The 10255-nt window shown below is 29.9% G+C and overlaps 1 protein-coding gene across 2 annotated transcripts in view; it reads left to right on the forward strand.

Moving 5' to 3' along the window:
* Positions 1-10255, forward strand: part of LOC108689097 — a 135713-nt gene that overhangs the window by 95378 nt on the left and 30080 nt on the right. Inside the window, exon 1 of one of the 2 annotated variants that reach the window (XM_018195726.1) lies at positions 9216-9253. The exons of the other annotated variant lie outside the window; for it this stretch is intronic. The gene's annotated coding sequence lies outside the window, so the exon portion shown is untranslated. Of the gene's footprint in view, positions 1-9215; positions 9254-10255 lie in introns of those variants that run through there. 2 annotated transcript variants of the gene reach the window in all.

Genomic DNA, 10255 nt, shown 5'->3' on the forward strand with positions numbered 1-10255 from the left:
AAAATACTTCCAAAACATTATATGAATATGTACTACTTCATTATTTAATAACGTTTTTATTTGCTGATATGTGTTCACACAAATTCCGTTGAATCGCTAAAGATACTCGTTTTTATTAAGATGTCCAGACAAGATTGTCATTGTGCTCGCCACAATGCGCTTACTCCATTATTGTGAGATTCTCACGAGAATCCAGCACCGTTTATCAGGTGGACAAAAGATGCTGTAAATTTTACAGATCCACATTCTTGTCCAAAATGTCGAGTTGCGTTTAAAAGTACTATGTATTTAAAAATATATATATGATAGACATTTTTATTTTAACAAAATAATGTATTTTTTAATATTTTATTACATTATAAAAGACATTATATAGAACATTATATGTAACATTATTATTAAATAGATTTTTATATCATAATTTACAATAGTTTTATAATCACTAGACTTAATTTATTTACGCTTATTTTTTTATTACTTTCATAGTTTGACTGAAACTTTGTTAATAAAAAATTACATTTTTATTGTATATTAAAAATTGCGTAAAAAAGAGCAATTTCTCGTAACAGAACATTTTTTCCAAATAATCTGGAAGAATTCTTATAAAATCTCATCTCTAGATCATTATTGTAGTTACTACGCGTTACTAACGCGGCTACATAAAGTGAAATAATGGTTTACCATATAAAGAACTTTTCGCGATGGCAAATGGCGGATGGTCGTTTTCTGAACGTAAGACGCAGTTAGAAGTTCGTCATTGTGGCGGCTCATCTCTTGGAATGCACGAGTTTTACGACAGCAAAATTTCCTTACCGAAGGATTCTGTTAGAGAGAAGGAAAATCCTGTTCCAGTAGCGCCGCCGAATTTATAATCCATCGATATATCAGAGTTACCGCTGACGTATTTGTTCAAATCCGTATGTATCTCTATGTCACTACGCTTTTAGTACGTATGCTTTAGTACGTATCGAAGCAGAAACATGCACGCGTAACAAATTCTAAGCATTTATGCAAAGCCAGACTTTGCGTCAAAGATGCAGAAATTATGTTTGTGGTTAAAAAGATTTTTCGAAATGTACATTCGCTAGAAATACTTTTACATAATTAATTATAAAATAACTTAAACGAAAATCAGGTCAATAATTAAGTCTCTTAATTATATTTTATTCAATTTAAATCCAACAATAAAATAAATAAATAAATAAATAAATACGTGCCTTTTTTCTATACAATTTAATATTAAAAACTAACTCTAATTTTTGTAGTTGTTAGTTAAAATCAAAAATTATCGGTACAAAAGATTTAGAAACCAGAATAGAAAGAAACTAATAATTTGTAGTTTTTAATAAAATCAAATATAATTATTGTACTTTTGTGTTGTCTAAATATACCAAATACTATAAAAACATCGAATGTATAAAATATTGTCCGGAAAGTTCGTGCCGATTTTGAAGGAAAATTGAAACGCAGAAGATTTAAATTTTAGTATACATTTATTAAATTTAAATCTTTTGCGGCACGAACTTTCCGGACAACCCAATAATACCTATAATATTATATTTATAAAATAACTTATCATATTATCATAATGCGCAATTTTTTTGAGAACATTATTATCTTTTATTTTATTAGAAAAAATTTTGATTTTGAAAAACTATGATTTTATTGCGGGATGCGGATATAGTAAGATTTAGATAGCAGATATATATAGTAAGATTTAGATTGAAGTCTATTGAATTTATAACAGGACAAGTCCTGTTTTAGAAAACAGGACGCATCCAATATCCTTGACATTTCTACGAAATGTGTATATATGTTGGTGTTGAGTGAGAACTTTTAAATTTTACAAAATGTTACAAAACTAAGTATTGTATTTTACATTGATATTTATAACTTAAAAAGCATATAGAATATTGAAAATGTCTAGGTCAATAATTTCTAATGCTACAACTCAAATAGAAAAATATCTGGGAAAAACTGATTACTGGCCAAAAACTGAACAAATACGTTTTATTCAGTTTTTGTTTTACGATTAATTTTATTTATGACCATTAGAAATTAGCAAGAAGCTGGTTAATAACTCCCTAAAAATTAGCTAGATTTCTATTTAGTTATTATCTAAACAAGCACTTAACTGACCAAATGCTGGCCAATAATTAAAATTCTTGACTAGTTACTAGAATAAATTGATGTTCACAAAGATATTATTAAAATGATAAAAATATTCTAATTCTATACTTATGTAGCATGACGACTTGTTTCGCGGATGTGGAATTTTTATCCTGTTGATTAATTAATTTTTATCCTATCAGTTAATTAAACTAATAAAAAAAATTTTGTACTTTAATATAATTTCTGACCATCCCCTCCTTCAGTCAATGAGAAAAGAAGGATAGCTGAAATTATAAACGACACTTTTTTTGTTAATTTAATTATCTATAATAAGCTTAACAATTGTAAATGTGGAGACTTACGTATTCCTCATGCTTATAAATTTACCAAGGTTATTGTCAATGTCTTTCGCTAAATTCGTATGGGTACGTAATACGACTAAGTTAGTCAGCTATTATCAATTTTATAATCAACAACAAATAAAAATTATATCAGAAGAAATTATATATCGAGCAATATATAGTCGCGGTAATTAATCCATGAGATTCTAGACAACACAAAGTCCAAAATTGAGACACAAAACGTTTTAAAAACGTCTAAAATTTATCTTAAAAACATTTTGTGAAAATTATCCAAAAAACATTTTAAAGATTTTTAGACTATTTGTTGTCTGAAATGTATCAATTCCATTAGCTACTTTATCCTTCGACGCACATTCAGTCTCTAGTTGGTGCCCAGTTACATCGAGAAAGGAGCCTTGAAGGCTTTCGAATATCACCGAAGAGATCTATTGAGACGGCTTAAAAAAGAGACAATCTAGAGAACATAAAACGTGAGTAGTATATAAAACTTTTATGTGTCTTTGTCTTTGGTTATTTACGCAGTCTGTTGACTGGTAAATGAAATTGATTATAAATATAAATGACAATAAATATTAACAACAAAAAAATAAATATTACAGTGTTTCTTAATGATTATTGAGAAATTATTATCTTTGATTGTTGCCAAAGGCATATAGATCATATATCTATTCTTCAAAATTTACTTTTTTAAATAAATTCTACAAATTATCAACTGTATGTTACGAAGAAAAATAATTATATTTAAAATTTTTTCATTTTCTTATATAAATATCAAAAAATTTCAGTAACATAGTTTATTAATTTCTTTCCCTTTTCATGTCCTCGTGATTAATTAATTAAACCTTTAAAAAGTGAAATAAAAAATTAAAAAAATATGAATTGCAAAAAGATTTTAAAGATTTTAAATTTTGTCTGAAATGTATCAATTCCATTAACTACTTTATTCTTCGACGCACATTCAATCTCTAGTCGATGCCCAATTACATCGAGGAAGAAGCTCTCAAGACTTTCGAACATCACTGAAGAGATCTACTGAGACGGCTTTAAAAAAACAACTTAGAGAATATGAAACGTGGGTAGCGTAAAACTCTTAGTGTGTTCTTTATCTTTGGTTTACGCACGTCTATATAACTGCCCTTCCCTCCCCTCCCCACTTAACCAAATCTTAATGAATAAATTACATAATAATGTGCTATATAATGTGGGGGGGGGGGGAGGGAGTAGCTAGATGTTATATTATTTACGCAGTTGTTTTAAATGAATCCTAAGTATTATTCTAGGTATAACTGTATATATATTCGCAAAGAAAAATAATTATATTTATAATTTTTTCATTTTCCTATATAAAGACTAAGAAATTTTGATAACGTTATTAGCTTATTAGTTTCTCTCATCTCCTTTTGTATCTTCGTGGTTAATTAAGTGAATTTTTAAAAAGAGGAACATTGTTTCTCTTCAAATGAATACATTTAGGGAGGCGTTCTCGCAATGTTCTCACAGAACGGTCGGTTATTGCTTTCTACTAAAAACTTTTCACTAAGTTTGCTATGGTAATTCTGCTGTGGTCTGTCTCAACAATGGGATCGTGTTTCTCTTGGTCGAATTAAATCTCTGCTTGAAAAATACTATGTACGATGCAAAGGAATAAACTTTTTAAACATTTAATGCTAATGTATATTTGTTACTAGAAATCGGGAGAAAAATTAAAATAACGTTGGATGACATAATACTTGCTAATGTAATAAAATGTAAATTTCTGTGACATTGTCCTGTGCTCAACTAACTGTACGACGTATTCAGTGATGAGACGAATAATCTTACAGAGAGAAATATGCAAATTACAGGGTTTCCAGCTAAGTGCAAGGCTGTGTAATGAATTTGAATTGCGTTTAACGTATAATTTCGAGCAACATTTATCACGAAATCTAATATCGTCTCTTACTTGTTGGTGGAACAGCATAACATTCTTCACGTTAGATTGTCCTACGTAAATTTATTTTATTATCGTGTTGTATTTATAATTCCTTTAAGTTGTAATAATTTTGAAAATTTTAATTTATTTTTTATATAAAATATACTTTTCTATGACAGTGTAATAGTAAACGATAAAATAATTTCTAATTATATATAATATAAAGAACGCGCAATAATTTATTAATACACTAATTTAAACACATTGTTATTTTCCACGCGTATCTCTTGAAAACGCGTATCTCTAGAAACATTATACGTGTTATATGACTGCCTAGTTTGTACAACAGATTGACTATTAGTTCAGATGGTGCGCAGGCGAAATGTCAGACGAAAGAGCATTCAGTCTCCTAAATTATGATCAGTGATTTAGGTGAAGGATACACAAGGATACACAAAGATAAGAAGTTTTTATAAAAAGGGATGTGATACGAGAATGAGAATAAAATAAAGTGATATTTACCACTTAAATTAACACGCTCGGAATGCGTTCCGAAAGATGAGGAGAATATTGATGAGTTAGCTGTAATTAAGCAGGTCTACGAGTTCGGATTTGTTTTCAGTATTTTATTATATGGTGTAAAAGCTTGGACTCTTGTATAAGAGAATACAAGCTTTTGAAATGTAGATTTATCGCAGAGTACTGAAAATTTCTTGGACTGATAGAATAAATAACGCAGAAATGCTTTGGAGAATGAGAAAAGCAGATGAGATCGTTGACACTATTAAGAGAAGGAAATTGGAATATTTCGGGCATGTAATGCGTAATCAAAAATATCACTTGTTGCATCTTATAATATAAGGCAAGCTTGTCGGAAAATATGATCCCGGTCGGAGGAGAACATCATGGCTGAAGAATTTGTCTCCGACAATGGTTTGGGCTCAGTACATCTCTCTTTAGAACAGTGATAGGCAAAGTGAAAGTTATGTTACTGATTGTCAACGTTCTTCACGGACAAGGCACATGAAGAAGACGACGTTAAATGTAACTAATTGTAATGCACATATACTAATTGTAATGTATATAATACAGACGCGTTATTTTAAAACTACCACTTTTCTTAACTGCGTTTATCTGACTACATACGGCACATTTCACTTTAATGTTGTAATTTGGCGTGTTTTTATAATACTTAAATACGATTGTAGTAAACTTTTATTTATACACTTTTCTAATATCGGCTTTCATATTAACAATTATTTTTTACTTATATTTTATTTAATTTTATTTATTTAATAATTTCATTGCTTTCTATTACTTCAACTAAACTATGTTGTCAAGAAATCGTTCTTTCCTCACACTGCAGTTTTGTCTTAATGTGGCTGAATTATATTTTAATTTTTCAAGGATTACTTGCCCTCAATAGACAAATTCAAGAGTCTATGATTAATTTCCAAGATGCACTGTGTACGTGGCATCAAGGACGTTCTGCTTTTGTGAAATTACCTTTGAGTGATAAGAAACTCTTTAAGGAAACTCTTTAAGATTTATGACACCTGTCAAACGGTTCATTACCCCTCAGTGGAAAATATTACTGAAAAATATCTTATCTTTGAATATCTTTTCATTCATTGAAATTGCAAAATTTAAAAATGACAAATGATAATCAAATAAATACTTGTTATTATTCTTTATATATTATTATTATTATCAATGAAGGAACGATACTGGAACGCAAAATATAAAAATATTTTTATTTAATATCGCGTAATTCTAAGACAAAATTTTAAATAAAACTTTAAATGATTTAAAATTGATTATTATAAATTGATATTATAATTGACAGCTTATATATGTCATGTTTGATATATTATTTTATTTTTCTTTTTTTTTTACATTAAAATTAATTAATTTCTTTTATTTTCTTTATATTAACAGCATGTTTTATCTATTTATACTATTGAAAATATGCAAAGTATATATCTAATTAATTATACTGTATAATTATTTGTCTCTCATCCATGCTTCTTGCATTTCTTCTCTTCTGCAGATTTAAACAAAGGCCAGTAAATTCATTTTTTGCGCAAGGACAAAAGGCCTTTTTCTTTTTATGATTTGCACCTATTTTTTTCTTTATCATTGTTTAATTTATATCTGCTTTCAAAATTCCTCGACGATACTGGTCATCATGCAAAGTCTTTGTTTTTAGATTTTCTTAACTCGTTAACGAAGTTTGTATATCTAGACGAAGAAAAAGCGTATAAAAGAAATGGTTTATGACTTTTATTGCATTGGCTGCTTTATATTCACATTGATAACCTGGGTCACAAGCTCCTCCTTTTTCTTGTATTGCGTCTTTCAAGTATGTACGTATTTCGCAAAGTTCAAATAAATGCGTCGATTCCATCGGATAAAAAGATGCACCAAAACAAAACGTTTTTAGGAGAAAAGAGTAACATGACGGAGAAATATAGTTTCTATCGTGATGCAACCAGCATTTTTCTTCCCTTTTCTCCGCAATACCAATCGATTTCCTTCGTGCCAATTTCCGCTTATCGGTGACTCTGTAACATCTTTATTAACTTTTTTTATAATGCTTTACATCTTCCATCACCTGCATCAAAACGATAATATAAAATAAAACCTAAGTACGTTTTTAAAGGACATTAATTATTTCGGATAATTTTGTCAAGGTTTATATTCTTTGTTATTCTCAATTACTTCTTACTTTAGACTTCTTGATATCTTATTTAACTTGTTTTAAAAATTCTTTTATTTTCTCTTTTTACAATTTTCTTTATCATGACTGACGTCTGAAATTGCTTCTGCAGGAGTTGGAAATGTAATAGGGATTTAGATGTTAATATCTACATTCTCTTTGAACGTCCCTGCGGTCTACTTGTCATATCCGTTTATATTCAGTGCCAATGGGAAATCATAAACATATTATGTCACGGAAGGATTTAGTAGAGTTATATAATATTCTTAAAAGAGAGTTATCTAAATTTTATATAAAAATTATTTTTAAATTTTTCATCGATCACAAGCACATTGATTGTATGTCATCCATATACAAATGACATTTAATTTTATTTTTTTAAATTGCCATAAAAAATAATGCTTTTTACTCTTTTGTTTCCAAGAAAATTCCTTCATTCAAATATAAATGACACCAATTTTTCGAAGAGAATTTGATGTCATTTATATTTAAATAATGCTCTCTAGAATGCTCTCGAGAATGGAAATAAGTTCATACATGAATAATGTGTTTGACAGTTAGTATATTTCTTAATAATATATTTCTTTTTTATAATATCATATTTATATAATAATAATATAATAGGCATTTTTATTAAATATTATTAATTTCCTGAAAAATTTAATTGACCTTTCAAAAAATTATTGTTACATTATAAAAACAAAAAGCATAAAAACTAACTAACGCTCTTCTCTTGGCTATCATATTTTTTTAAGCTTTTTAACTGATTCTGTCCAATGTTACAATTTATTTGTTAATAAAATACAATTTTTTTTATAGTTATAACAATTTAATAATAGAAAGAAAAAGTCTAGTATAAAGGATAAAGGTAGCAAATTCACGCATACACACACACACACACACACACACACTCACTCACACACACTCACTCACACACACTCACTCACCACACTCACTCACACACACTCACTCACACACACTCACACACAAACACACACACACATATCTCACACATTTTCCAAACATTGCACGCCAATAATTATTTAGGAAAAATATATTTCTCTCGCAGAAATGAATACAGTTTTTTTTCCGATACTATGACGCAATGTTACGCAAATATACGATATTTTCGACCGATCAATAATCCAGTTATAGTCAGCTATTGGCGCAGAGTTTTTACGTAAATTATACTCTACATTTTGAATAACAAGAGCTTTCTGTTTTTCTAAATTATAATACGTAACAATCTTGGAAATATTCGCAAATACGTAATAAGTTGCAAACGTCTTGCGGACGAATAATGATTATAATAATGTAAGAAAAGTATTCGCGTCGAGAGAAAAATATGTGCTTAAAGAAATCGACCGTTGAGTTGGCGCATCAAAAAACGAAGTAAAAAAGCGGAGATTAAGAAGGGAGGATGCGGCATCCCTTATCTTGTAACGGTAGTAGTAGATATCGCGTGAAACGACGTGGGAGAGCTACATTAAGAGATAAAAAGATTTCTGAACCGTAGAATTTACGACCAATTTCACCTACCGACGCGTTATTCCCGAGTGCGTTAACTCGCACCTGACAATCGCATAAAGTACTTTCGGCTGTCGGCCGCATTTTATTGGCGCCGCAGCAGAGAACGTTCAGTGTAAAAGTCACGCTTGTCTGCTACACACCGTGACGAGCGATGAAATAATTACGAGAATGTAATAGTGGTCTGATTGAATTACGAAAACTATTTGAACTAGTTGATTTATTATAGTGACCGGGAGAATCGTGACTGAAGTTAACTGTAAACTCAGTATAATTGATAAAATTCATTCTTTCTCTCTCTCTCTCTCTCTCTCTCTCTCTCTCTCTCTCTCTCTCTCTCTCTCTCTCGTAAGAGAGAAAAGTTGCATAAAATCATAATTTTTTTTTTTGTAAATAAAAATATCTATTTGTTTTGTTTGCACTTTTTGCATACAAAATCTCCGCTTTCCTTTTTTCCATGCTTCAAATATACATTTATCTCGTTTTAAGTGCAAAAGTTCTAGCAAAACAAATAAATTTTATGATAATACCATATTAACATTTCTGGAGAATTTTATTATCGAGTGCAACAAGGAATGTATGAAGGAAAATAAGTATTCCGCTGCGAAATTGGTGGTTGCGGTGAATTTTTTATTTTATTACTATTACCCTTACGGCAGAGCAATAAAACTTAAGTTACAACGTTCTGATGTTCCAAAGCGATTCCGGCATTTTGTGGTGCGCGGTTGTTTACCTGGTGCTCGAGTTTATCCTCTTGTGTTCCTGGACGCGCATACATCGCAGTACGTGCACATATATATGTTTCGTGACTTCATGCATATGCAGGTAGTCGCATTATGCATTTGTTGTATGTGCAACGTGTCAAATTGTGTCGCGTTTAGTTGCTATGCGGAAGCGAATGTAATCTCCGTAGATCTCACGAAATAAAATGGAGTTTCGACATATGGAAAAAACTGGATTTAGTATATCTAGATTAAATGTGTTGAGGAATGAGTGCACATACAGAAAAAGACTCATTTTATTTTGCGCTCTTTGCGTTCTCTCTTTTTCATGCGTAAAAAGAGTGAGAAGAAAAACGCGAATGAGAGAGAACGGAAGGAATACAAGTAGAAGAGAACACAAAACATAAAACGAGTTCTTTTCTAAGTGCACCTTGAACTCTACTCCACAAATAACTGCGAATACTCGGTCTAGATATTGGGTGCTTTCCCCCTGTAAGAGACATAGATAACAAAGTGAAATACAGTGAATCATTTTCACCTTTATAGCAAATAACATTGGCAAACAGCAAGAATGTAATGATTCACTGTGTTATACTGTCATCTGTTTCTCTTGCTGGAAAGTACCTATGTACTATGTTTGTGGGAAAAGTCATTGTGACCAAGAATGGCTGACTATCGCAAGTGTACTATTTTGCGATGCATTTACAAAGTTTCACGCGCGAAATGTTTCTGACGTCACACGATAATTGATTTTTCTTTTGATACTTATAAAGCGAGAACTTTTAATCTATATATTTTAATCTATATATCTTTTATCAATATATGTCTTATTACCAATAAACACATCAATTTTATTGATAAAAAATTATAATATTAATAATATATGTATAATTATAATAAT

The sequence above is a fragment of the Atta colombica genome, unplaced genomic scaffold, assembly GCF_001594045.1.
Source record: "Atta colombica isolate Treedump-2 unplaced genomic scaffold, Acol1.0 scaffold254, whole genome shotgun sequence".
NCBI classification, from domain to species: Eukaryota; Metazoa; Arthropoda; class Insecta; order Hymenoptera; family Formicidae; genus Atta; species Atta colombica.